Raw genomic sequence first — 10691 nt, 5'->3', positions numbered from 1 at the left:
GTGTAGTATCTGCCCAATGGGTTCATCGGCTACTGATACCTTTCTGAAACTAGGAACAAGTCACTTGCTCTTATGAACTTTTGATCCCTTGCTACTAAACCGAGGACTATTTTCACAAACTAACAGGATGAAATTAGGTTCATTACGACTTAGAGACTAAGGCCCATGCAAAACAATGGAAGTACACCTATTCACCAACTCGAAAGAAAGGCGGTTTCCAACCTTCAGTGGGCAAAATCATGCTGACAGGTTTTTTTTTTTTTTTTTTTTTTTTTTTTTTTTTTTTTTTTTACCAGCATGGAGTAGTGGTTATAGATTTCCTGGCGAACAATATAATTGCAGGTGCATACTATGCTTCATTGTTGTAGAAGTAACGGAATTTCATCAAAACCAAGAAGAGGCACTGAATACTGGCCAAATTTACCCGTATCCTTCAAACAACGCTCCAGCTAACAACTCACTGATTGCTCAGACTGAAGCACGATCCTGCGACTATGATTTTTTTTTCATTATCTATACTTTTCTAACCTTGCTCCATCTAACTTTCACCTATTCCCAACCATGAACTCGTTTTTGAAGGGAGAAACCATTTTTTAAGACAATGAAACACTTACTAATAAGAACAATTCATGGCTTGTGGGACGATCTGCGGATTTCTACAAATTCAGGAGCAACTGTCCCTCTGGTTCCATTACTGGCGGCCAAGTGTTAGGGAAAGATGCAATTGGTACATCACCATTTGGGAAAATCCAATGAGGTTCAGGAGGTGAGGAGGCAAGGATTACTATTTTCTTGGTCTGGAAACTCACAGGAAGTTATGTAGTCAACACAAGGGCATAAGTCATGAGAAAAGTGTGTGGCCATTGGACGTCCCTATGTAGAGAAAGACTAATGTCTATACCAAATTTCGTTTATCTCAGTCGACGGTAAAAAGATCATGGGAAATCGATTAAAAACACCCTTCATATTGTTAAAATCACTAATTACTCGAATAGTAATACTGATGAAATATACATCTTTTGAATTAGCAACAACTAGTGTCATGAGTATTCAGCATTCGTAAATACATTATATTGTGTCTGTTATGTATATTGACTGAACTTCAGTATAATGATATTACTCTCATGATATAAAAGAACAGGCTATTTTTTGTTTCTTATATCGTCTTGTTCAAAGCTACCTGACCACTTTGATCTCTTGTTAAATCCTGTGCTGGCAACTGTATTTATAGGTAAATTTAATTCTTCAGTTAGAAATAGAGATCTTAAACAGTGAGGTAAAATTCACATGCTTAAAGAGAGATGGATGGTAAGAACGTTACAAGCGGAAATACAGAAAAAGTTTTTTTGGGAAGCAGCTAACATGAGCTCTCATTTGGTATACTGAATGCTATTGCTTGTATTGCTTGACCTACATTAGAATACATGTCTGGGGGAAAGGATCAGTCAGGGTGGCAGCTGTAACCACAGAGACCGCTGGCTCCTTGGCTAATCTCTGGCGTCTTCAGTGGGTAGTACGGAGTTCTTGAATAGGACTATACATGTTTACAGATTTAACTCCGAAAGTGTTGTATTCGGCTTTAATTTACGTACGCTTGTAACTTAATACATTCATTCAGCATCACTTGACAATTGAAGACTTGCTCAAACTAATAAACAGACTTCGGAAAAGAAGACGAATTGAATTACTAAAATCTTTTCGACCATAACCTTCCGTGCGTTCATATAGGCAATATTTATTAATAATTTAATATTGTTAATTCAACATTTTTGTACTAAAGTCCGAAAATCTTTTTTCTAGGGTAGACTTGCCTCCCAGAACCGAATTTGCAATCTCCTAATCCAGTGATACGTTGCTCATAATTGAATTATCATATCCACTTTCTATTGCACAAACATTCCTTAGCTTAAACGTTGTATATTGTACAAAGTTTGTTAATACAATTTATATTGTGGTAACAGATACAAGGATCTAGATATATTCACACCATGGCTGTTCATTTGCGAAGCAATTCAGAGTGATATATTAAGTTTCTGTGTTGAAAGATGAGCGCTTTGAAATTACTGAAGACACCAACCAGCTCTCTCGCTATTTGGGTGGGGCAGTTAGAAGCTTCTTCCGTTCAATCCCCCGAACCCTTCTCCCCTCTATCTCCTCATATCCACAGCACTTCTGTTGTCAGTCTCTTTATGGCGACAGCACTGCCCCCTGAGGGACGCTTTCATATTAATTCCGACCTCGTTCCCCGGGAACTGATGCTTGCTTTAACCGCATTTGGGTCGGCGCCGACTCGGAAAAAAAGGAGTAAAGAGGGTGCAGGGGGCAAGGGAAGTCACTTTGCATGTCAACGGACAGCGTTCGTCGCTTGTTTTCTTTTTTTCGTATTGAAACTTTTTGTTGTATGTGTTTTATTCAACCAACTGCATATAGTGCAAAAATGTTACCATGAATGATGCGGACGGTTTTCGCTCTGTTCAAATAGCCACCACCATGTTTCATCGCACGAAAGGATAATGATGAGAAAATCCTCCGGATATGCTGTGAGGTCTCCCTAAAGACCAGCTTTTGGGTCTAATGTAGTGGACAGACAAACACTCGTAAACATTTTTTTATGATTGTTGTTTCCTGACGGCGACAAAAATAAAAATATCTCTCTCAAATTTTATAACCATTTTCATAAGGTCAGTGTGCTGTGCTGATCACAGTGTCTCCAAAGATTGTAAAGAATAAAAACATGTTTTCACGCCGTCATTTATTAAAAACTTGTTTTGTACATATGGTACACAGTAGTAATAAGCAGTCACATATGCAGATGTTGATCTCAGGTTGAATGTTGAAATTCACAGCGCGGGGTAATTAATCTTTGCTGGTTAAACTTAACGTAGACTTTTGCATATTTACACAGACAAACCTAATCTAATATTCAGAAATTTCTGTACATTTGTATATGCTGTATTCTACATAATTTAACTTTTCTTTCTCAATAAAAGGAGAATTGTTTTAGAAATGCGTTTATTACCCTCTGAAAGGATCAAGGTTATACTATTTTGTTTACAAACAAGATTAATTACATAATTATGTTTCATTGATTTTTGCGAGTGTATTTCAATATAATTTCGTGTGTTTCTATGAATTTCATATGACTGAATAACTGGCACATTTTTAAAAATGAGTTCGTTTCTTGACACGATTTCCAGTGTTAATGTCGAACAGACCGGTAGCCAGCCCAAATATATAAGGGAGGGCCGGCTGAAGTTAGGGGGGCCCGATCCAACCATATTATAGTTTATCATCGTATTATAGTTCATTTGCAAGACTACTGTGAAAACTTTAGGGGAGACAGTGAAAATTCTGGGGGCCCGGCCTCCCCTAGAACCCCCCTGGATACGGCCCTGATGTCGAACAACTTAAATTAAGAAGTAGTGAAAGTTAAACTTCAAAGTCAGAAATGATAGCTACAAGAGTCAATTTGCTGACAAAACATTACCTATTTGAGATTCGAATTACCTAGAAGTCACAGTGAATACGTGACGTTTCCACCTTGTAATTGGGGGCCTTGGTTTGAATCCTATAGCTTATCAAGACTAAAGTGAAATTAGAGGAAGTTATTAATCTAAAGGGTTTAATGCACTTTTTTTTATCTTTTATTTGCTTTGATAAAAATCAAATGAGTTTTTTTTAGTTCTAATTTACTTGAACACACTCTCAAGATTTAAATTAATTCTATATATAAACTTTGTTAACAAAGTGTTATCTTAAGTATGAGAGTGCCCGAACATGAAAATATTATCTGCCTGCTGTGCAGCGGTCAGATTATGTACTGCACACAACTGTCTTCTGATTAAAGCAGGAAAATTATGATTGTAGGCCTTACCGTTACTGAATGTTATTGATTTATTACGACTATTAAAAGTACAGACCAAAGCCGGAAATATTCTCGAAACAAATCGTATCTACCAGGGACGACGCCAGCATTAACTTCCGGGGAGTAGCAAGTGGAGGAGCCAGAGACATTTTTGGGGGCAACGATGTTACAATACACTTAAAATAATAGTTTTATATTATTTGACCTATACCACAATGCAGCATGTCTGGGACAACTGTAAATGGTGACAAAAGCCGCCTTGCCTAAGTGACTCCCATGGCGCCGTAACTGATACCAACACTAATTAACAACGCTTAGACTGATGAAAGTAATACAAATAATACAAGGGAAACCCAAAACTAATCGGAATCGTATTGCTAAGCATCATGTACTTGTAGTACGAGGTTGTACTCTCAGAACACTGTGAGAGGATCTCTCCTGAGTCAGTATACCACATAGCTTTAAACGACTACGATGCGTGTGGTTTCTCTAGAAGTTCTATGGGTGTGTCTGTAGTGCACTCGTGACATGAAGAAATGGCAGATTCTCACGAACAACATGCGACTGTGAAGTTTTGTTTTTTACTCCTCAAGAACGCAGCAGAAACTTCTGTGATTATGAAAATAAATAACAAAAAACATGCTCTCATTAAACAAACGTAAGTTACGAACAGTTTGCTCGGTATAAAAGGGTAGAAATGATCATTGAAGATCAGCCCCGTTCTTGTCGTCCTTCAAGTGAGGAACTGAGGACAACATCGCCAAAATCTGTGACCTGATCGGAAAGGATCGTCGCAGAACAATCGACGAAATCGAAAATTTATTTTTGTTGTTTTGGAGTTCCATTCAGCGAATTTTCCATTACGATTTGGGAGTGCGGCGAGTGGCTGCTAAATTTATGCCCAGAGTTCTTTCGAAGAGCAAAGGGATCCTGGTGTGGAAGTCTGTTGTGGAATGAAGGATACCATCACAGTCTACGCACTCTATTCGCCAGATTTGGCTCCTGCGAACTTCTTCATGTTCCATTGGATGAAAATAGACTGGAAAGGCAAGTGTTTTGGCGATATTAACAAAGTCAAAAGTAATGTAAGGACGGCGCTAGCAGGTATCAAAGATGTCGAACTTGCAAAATTCTTCCAATAATAGGATGAACGTTTAGACAGGTCCATTAATACTAATAGAGAGTACTTTGAGGGCGATTAAAGTCGTATTTGAAAAAAACGTTTTATTCAAAAATATATTCATGCTTCTTATTAAGAAATTCCTGTAATTTTCCGGTCCCCTCGTACACAAAAGTTGTGTGGCAATACAAATGCTGCTGCAAGTAGAAGGATTAAAAGAAAACCAAGCTATACGTCAAATCACATTTTTATAAAAGAAATGTTGATTGAAAAAGAGATGCAACTACAGTAATCACTTTCATTAGCTAATCAACTTGAGAAAATTGCTAAATTGGCAACACTGATATCAGAATATTTGTTAATTTAATTTTAATGTATTGTCTTTACTTTAAAAGTGTTACTGGAATGTCCTATTGTGAAGTACCCTTAAAAATACTTCTTGCAGCTCATATTTGTTCATATGTATTATTTTGTATAGGGGAACAACATTAGTTTTCAATCGACAAATGGCTGTACCACACGATATCAGAGATAACTACAAGGTGGTCCGGAAGTGGGCGTATTCCCCCTTTAGTTTTAACAGTATAGTGTTAGTTATGGTAGAATGTCTGTACATACCAGACGCATCCAGAAAGTAAGTTTCCCACGCGTACCATAGCTAGGAAACGGTACGTTGCGCGAAGTGATTACGTGTACATGAGAGACTAAGGTCCTAGCATAGCACATGCACTAGCGGAACTTCCCTAGTGCTCTCAGTAGCGTCGTGGCAGTGATTGAAGATGAACGTTCCTATTCCAGCTCCCGCCGCGTGTGAAGTGCGAGCAGTAATGAACTTTTTGAATGCACAGGGCATAGCACCAATCAAAATCCATCGTTAGCTGTGCCAGGTCCATGGGCCTAACGGCATGAGCAAGCAGTTCCTGCAGATTTTCCGCTCCTTATTGCACACCATTGTCACAGAGTGCCTGTTGATCAACAAGTTTTGTGTTAAAGCAACTGACCCTAGAGCACAAAGCAAGGCGCACAGGGTCAGCATTGAAATTTTTACAACGATACAGCTGACGATGGATTTCAATAGGTGCTATGCCCTGTGCATTCAAAAACTTTATCACTGCTTGAACTTCACACGCGGCGGGAGCTGGAATAGGAACGCCAATCTTCAATCACTGCCACAACGCTACTGAGAGAATTAGGGAAGTTCTGCTGGCCCATGCGCCATATTAGGACCTTACTCTCTCACGTACACGCAGTCGCTTCGCGCAACATACAGTTTCCTAGCTATGGAACGTGTGGGAAATTTACTTTCTGGATGTGCCTCGTAGTTACCTTGAAGTCTTAAGTGTCATAAACATCGGTATGATCACCATCCATGTCGTACACAGATAAATTCTGCGCCAAGTTCTCGCAGATGTTTCGAGGAGATACTCCGGAGTCACGAGGATGAAGGCGTGTTCCACAGCTGCTCGTAATTCCTGCGTTGTGTGATATCGATGTTTCTTACTTGTTGCTTTATACATTGTCTGGTGTCCTCAGATCGGGACTTCTTGGAGGCCAGGCAAAGGGAGCTGGTGAAGATGCACAATCTCTTCCAATCCAGCGGCCAGGAACTGTCTGTTTCAGGTTACCAAGCAGAAAATAGCAGAAAACAAATCAACATGGATAACAATGTTGCCAGATAATGCCAAGCAGTGTTACCAAACAAATGTGGGAAAAATCTAAAACCGTCAGAAAACACAAATTAGGGATACGCCCACTTCCGGACCACGCTATACATCTATTTTTTACCTCCAATAGATTGCGGTATTTGTTAATAGGGTTATTGCTTTCTTTATTTTGGTTGTCTTAAAATTATCATTTCAACCTCTTGGTTGTCATGAATATCTAATTACTTTAGGAAACGTTAACTTTTTGAATAAACTTTGAAATAGCAATTCATAATTTCATTTACTCCTCATAATAGTAATTGCGCTTTGTAAACTTACTACAATTATTTTAGCATTACGATATACTTTCCCAATTTCAATATAGGTGTATCTGTGGTGCTTCAGCTGTTACATCTTCGAAATAATTCTCGGATTGGTAGGACCAATAGTACCCTGATCATTTCTCTTATCACTATAGGAAATTCAACTAGAAAGTTTTACTTTCTCTCCTCTAAAAAATCCTCCTCAATTTTGCGCCTTCACCAGAGGAGAGGAGAACCACGAAATGTTTGGATTCACTGAAATTACAACTTAATGTTGCAAGTGTGGTGATAATTATTTGAATAACAGTTGTTAAACTTCTACATCAACAGCTGAATTTTATAGGCCCTCCACTCACCCTTACCAATTTTTGTTCAACGACTTAAGACAATCACTTCTGCCCCACACAATGTCGATGGCATCTCTCTTTTTGCTTTGATCTCTTTCCCTAATTTTTTTGGATCAAACGATCCAATATATTTCAATCAAAACTTTTCTTGTAGGCCTTATATCTGGAGAATTACATATAGTGTAGCCAAACCCAAACTATCACTTAACTCCGTATGACATGCTCTTTACGTAGAAAATACGAAAACTCGATTTAGAAAATTATGTGGTCCCTGAATCAAAAATTAATTATTGGCTAGAATCGCAATTTTTATATGCATTTTTTGATCATTTCTAAAACTCCTGGCTAAGATGACAATCTTTTGATGAATGTTTTTGGATCATTCCTAAAATTCTTGGCTAAGATGGCAATCTTTTGATGATTTTTTTTTATCATTCCTAAAATTCTTGCTAAGATGTCAATCTTTTGTTGAATGTTTTTTATCATTCCTAAAACTCTTGGCTAAGATGGCAATCTTTTGATGAATGTTTTGGATCATTCCTAAAGTTCTTGGCTAAGATGGCAATCTTTTGATGAATGTTTCTGGCTCATTTCTAAAATTCTTGGCTAAGATGGCAATCTTTTAATGAATGTTTTTGGCTCATTCCTAAAATTCTTGGCTAAGATAGCAATCTTTTGATGAATGTTTTTCGATAATTCCTAAAATTTTTGGCTAAGATTGCAATCTTTTGATGAATGTTTTTGGCTCATTCCTAAAATTCTTGGCTAAGATGGCAATCTTTTGATCCATGTTTTTGGATCATTACTAAAATTCTTGTTATCTTTATTGAATCTCAGGAGGTTGAGGTGGGGGTTACATTTACATTTGTGTCAGCCTTGCACCTTTTAATCCAGGGTGCGATTCATTTTTTTATTTTACTTTTATTTTGTAGGATATTATGTTTTCTTTTAATTTAAAAGATACGTAACACACAGAACATAACACATAGAATGTATACCGGACAACAATTATAATATATGTGCTAAATATTTTTTCTTTGACCTGTTGCTTCCTTTAAGTTGGTTTCCAACTCCCTGTATGGTTTTGCTTTATTTTATTTTACATTTTTACACCTTTGTACTTCGTTCCTCTCCTGTAACATTTTACTTTAATTCTTTTGATTTTACCTGTTGTTTCCATCTTATATTCGGTTTCTATTCTGTACAATAAATTAGGGAACTTACGCACAAAAACATAAAAAAGGAAATAATAATGACAGTAAAAATGAAAAAAAAAAAACAATCGCAAACTCATCACCATACATAAATGACGAATATTATATTGAATTATCTGGAATCTTCTTCTCTTTGTCGTGCCTTTTCTGTTTCTAAGAGGCATAGGATTCTGTTTATTTTTTGTATTTTTAGACACAGAATATTAAAAATCTTTTAGAAGTTGTTTGTTTGTGATATAAGAGATGTCCATTATTTCTCTTATATTTGTACTACTGGAGTTTCTTTAGCTTGTTTTATTTTTCTCGTCAAGTATGATTTCTCCGCACTCAAACATTAAGTGCTAAGGGAACTGTTGTTGCTTGCCACAGAAACCCATCTCATTATTTTAAATGAACGTCCCAGTTTACAAACTGAGGATTTGAAGGGTCATTACCTTGTTAGATATTGAATTACTTCTTTCCAAGTTAGATACTCATTAATGCCGAGCATTTCTTTTAAATTTCAAACACTCTCATTGCCATATTTGATTTTTCCCAATACGATTTTCACTTGTTGTAGACAAATGTTTCAATATTCTCTTGATATTCAACATCATATCTAAGAATATCTAAAACTTAATCCTGTGTATCCTTTTTCAACCAGTATTTTCATGCTGTTCTTAGAATTGATACATCCACAGGTTCCATACTTGAAGTGCTACCACAGGCGTTGTTGATATGACTCCCACTGTTATCAACAAAACCGCTCTTTGCAATCTATCTGGCCTGTCCCGTATTGTAATGTTTTGTACTATCCTGTGTCCCCAGTAGACTTCAATATCAATATATAATATAGAATTTACATCAACAGATGATAGAAACTTTTTAACACCAACAGCTGATAAAGACTTAAGGACTTTTAGATGTATTTTACTTTAACAGTTGATAGTCTCCTAGATCAACAGGTGATACAAGTCTTGAACATAAACAATTTGATTGTCTTTTACATCAACAATTCGACAATTTGTGCCCATGCTTTTGTCGAGGCTCTTCCTAATTTGTTTCATCAACTCTTTCATCATCAATTAACAATGTCATCCATGATCCTGCAAAATACAGGCATAAACATTTGAACATTGAACCAAACATTTTACAAGTAATAGGTGTGTTATTGTAAGGATTGTAAGGAGTATATGTATAAATTTTAGGAAACGATTTTTCTAAACTTAAGCTTGTTTCCTGTAAGCTGATTGAGATTAATGAAAATGAATGATATGGTAAGAATGGAATAAGAATATCAGAGGAAACGAGCAAACATCGAGGAACTTAAAGACACGATATTGTCCACCACAAACTCCGGGATCGAACCAGAGACTACCCTCTACTATGATAGGTGAGCGCTCTACCACTGAGCAAATGTGCCCAGAAGTCACCATTAGGGGAGGAAAACAACAATATATGTACACACAATCTCCTCCTTACAATGTATATTTTTACATGTGCAACATATAAACCAGGGCCGGACTTAAGCCGATTGGACCGATTGCTCCCAAGGGGGCCCCACGCTAATGCCGTCTACTCTACTCTCCAGTGCCGTTTTAACAGCATGTTAGGCTCCAGAGGGAACAAGTGTGTTATGGCCTCTATGACTAAATTTTGCTCCTAATACATGTAATTAATATATGCCATTCTGCTCGCCCGGCCCCGGTCAAGTGGCTATGGTACCGTTAAAGGTGGCTCTGCTACTCTCGATTAAGTACACACAACAACATATTGCAATACAGGTACATCCATGGACTCCACAAGGGAGGATAACAAGTAAATGAATAGTTTGTATTAAGTTTCCGGGCATAAGCAAATATTTTCTGAATTTAATGCTGCAGTAGTTTCTTTATTTTTCTTACGTTTACAACTTCTGTTGCAAAAATGGATATTATATCCAGGGAGTATCCTGCACACCCGCAACACCCCAAAACACTCCCCGAAATTTCCTTACACTTCCTGAAAACAGTTTTTTTTTAATTTGTGCAAAAATGTACTATATCATTATTCTGGGTTCACACCCTCTTTTATTTTGAACACCCCACTAAGTAAAAGTTCCTGGCGTTCTTACAGATTATGTCATGTGATAATCAATATAGCGTAAAACCGAGATGGTATCAAATAAATCGGCCGCAGTGCGACTTCTTTGCATATCCTC

The sequence above is a fragment of the Thermobia domestica genome, chromosome 12, assembly GCF_964235325.1.
Source record: "Thermobia domestica chromosome 12, izTheDome1.hap1.1, whole genome shotgun sequence".
NCBI classification, from domain to species: Eukaryota; Metazoa; Arthropoda; class Insecta; order Zygentoma; family Lepismatidae; genus Thermobia; species Thermobia domestica.
The sequence above is the reverse complement of the archived record's forward strand: the minus strand, read 5'-3'. Positions refer to the sequence as shown.